We start from the raw sequence: 3,250 nt of genomic DNA on the forward strand, positions 1-3,250 counted from the left end.
GCCGGAAATAGCTCCTAGCTTTGTATACGCTCCGGGCTGGAACTGTCGGCGCCTCGCTGGAAGGTTCCGCTAGGAAGCACGCGAGCGGGGACTTGGTTTCTCAAAGCCAGATTCTGATTCCGCCTACAGCAGGCCTACCGCTAAGTGTCAGGCAGTTCATTCCTGGAGAGAGGCCACCTTGCAGCCGTCTCATCTGCGAAGTGGAGTGTGTACTAGGCTGGAGAAGAATTTAGACCATCTGGTTTAGGTGGGTTTTTTTTTTTTTAATAGTAATTTATTAGCGTGCCTGTAGTGCTTGCCTGGTAGCACCTTATTCTACATGCTAAACAAGGATGCATTTACTGAACTCCCCAGATTATCTCCTATGCAGTTGGTATTAATGACAGCACTCTATCGCTTCGTAGATTTGGAAGCCGGGTCACAGTCAGCCGCTAAGTGGTTCAGATGCTCCTGGGAGCTGGTAACTTGGCTTCTAGGATAGCTTTTGTACATGTAGATTGCATGCCAAATCCTGTGCCAAAACCTTTGCACCCCCTTTTAACAAATTCATGGGACCATTCTATTACCCACCTTCCCTTTGCAAGTGACAAACCAGATCAGAGCATTGTTGGAGCCCGTGAGCCAATAGTCAAATGTCAGTCACTTTGTTAGTCTGTCTCCGTCAAGATTTTTACCACCTATTATTTCTCCAAGTTTCTTCAAGTTCAGTACTTTTTGGTAGTCAAATAAAGTCACTTTTCCCATTTTGGTTGGTACCATGACCCAAGGCATTGTCATTTTTCACTTGGGTACCTGGCACCAGCCTTTTCTGCTACGCGGTTTTCAGCCTGCAACCAGAGAGATTCTGTTAACACACAGGGAAGATCATGTTCCTTAAGTCCAAACCACCCAGAACTCCCACCACAAAGGAGAGGAGAAGCCCACTCTGGGTCTGCCACCCTCTTACTCCACAGACCTTACGCCTTTCTGATGTCACCTCCAAGTGTCCTTTCACCCCCTGCTCTCCTGCCTCTAAGAGCTTGACTTCTTCCCTCAGCTCTCGTGTCTAGGTGAACAAGCCATTGTCTTGTCCTAATGGAGTTGTCTAGTGGTTTTAAAAAACAAAACAGACAAAATCAATCCAGTGTGAAACTGCCATTTTGGAAGCGCTCAGAGGCCTACACAAGGCCACAGGAATCATGTGGTCCATGCATGAGAGGGTCAGGAAGGGTTTCTTGGAGAAAGAGATGACCGACTGCACACAGCTCTCGTGGGAGAATAAAGAAAAAAATTCCTGGTGAAAGGGACCAGAATGTGCAAAGGCAGTGATGTGAAGTGCAGCAGCTCCTCCAGTGAGACCGGAGAATCAGCACCGCCTCCCTCATCTGCTCATCTTAACTACTCTCCACACTCTGCTTCAGAGGTCGCGGCATGCCAAGGGAGTAGCACACAGCAGAGAAAGCTATCAGCACCAGTGGGGGGGGGGGGGGAGAATTTTATCACTGAAGTAGGTTAGAATTGCTGCCTCATGATGATAATAAAGGGCAGGCTAGACTTTTGGTCAGCTTTATTAATGCATTTAAGTTTTTTTCTTCCCTGTTGTCTTGGTTTGTTTTTGCTTTTGCTTTTAATGCAGCCTCTTACTTCGCGAGCAGTCAGTTCTCTTACTCCTACCCTTTGGTTCCACACTTCAAGCCATTGATTGTGAGTTGCAGCTCACACACCTCCCCTTTCTTTTATGCACCAGTGGCTATCTTAGCAGGACTTCTCCCAAAGTCGATGCTGAAGGTATGGGGGCATGTGTCTGTCATCCCAGTATTTGGGAGGAAGAGGCAGAGGGTAATGAGTTCAAGGCCGCCTTGGGCTTCAGGAGATCCTGTTGGGGAAAGACGTTCTGAGTGGCTTATTTGGGAGCGGATTCTAGTACCTATTAGGAGGGGTGGGCTAAAGGAGGTGCCTGAGCAAGCCTCTGTGGGCAGTTGGGGCTCACACTTGCTGGGGACCAGTAAGTCTTAGTAGTCAATTTGGAAAAGGCATTAGCGCATTGAAAGAATGGAGCTGAGCTCTGTTTCCCCACAGCAGCCTGCAAGGGCCTGACTGTGTTCCACTCACCCTATCCCCTGCATCTTCCACCCATGGAGAACAAGTGAGAAGATTCTCTAGACTAGAGGTTCTCTGCACCTCCCTGGCCCATCCAGATCTTCCTGTGGACTTACCTACATCAGCAAGAGCCCCAGTCTGCCTGTGTGATAGGGAGCAGGTGGGAGATGCCTCCCTACCAGGTATGCCCTGTTTATCTTGGTGGAAAAGGGCCCATGCCAGATAAGGGCACAGGGTGACAGGAAGGACTTGTTGGTGGCTGCAGCCACCAGTTCCTGGTTGCCAAGTGAGAGCAATGTGTACATTCCAAGCTCTGTGCTCCCTTGGAAACTATTAAGAGATGAGCTACAGGGCAGGCAATGGGAACAACGAGGAATCCGAGCAGCATCCTTCTCCTTCAGCTTCAGCTCAGCCACCCACCTTCTCCAGAGGCATCTATGTTATAGATATACTTCCTTTACTTCCACCAAATGGCTGACCAGAAGCCAAGACTTCCCATCCCCATTGCCACTGGGGTTACAATATAATTGACACTAAGAGCAGACAACTTTCTTTTGAAATATAATTTTAATGTAATACTATTAGTCTTTCAAAGACTTTGTATTGTTTCCAAACACACAGAACAGAGCTTATTTGCCATCTTAATCACTTGTAATCACACAGTTTAGTGACACTAAGGACGTTCGTATTGTGTAAGCATCACCACCCTTCAGCTCCAAGCTTTTCATTTTGCCAGACTGAAACCCTGTGCTCATTAAACAATAACTTCCCACATCCCCTTCTTTCCGTGGGTGGCAGCCCCTGTTCTACTTTCTATCTCTATAAATTTGACTCTTATGGACAACACAGCTACGAACATGGGTGGACACACTTATATGACTTCAAGGCTGCTTTCAATCCCTTAGGGGTTTAAGCCTAGAAATGGAATTGCTGAATCATATCACATTTCTATTTTTAATTACTTTGAGACAGGGTTTTGTGTATCCCAGACTGGCTATGGACGACCATGAACTTCTGCTCCTCCTGCCTTCGCCTCCTGAGTGCTGAAATTACAGGTGTGTGCCACCGCACCCAGCTGGTGTGATGCTGGGATCCAGGGCTTGCTGCATTCTAGACAAGCGTTCTACCAAGGAAGCTACATCCCCATGCTCCATTTTTAAGCTTCTGAGAC

The sequence above is a fragment of the Arvicola amphibius genome, chromosome 5 (genome assembly GCF_903992535.2).
Source record: "Arvicola amphibius chromosome 5, mArvAmp1.2, whole genome shotgun sequence".
NCBI lineage: Eukaryota > Metazoa > Chordata > Mammalia > Rodentia > Cricetidae > Arvicola > Arvicola amphibius.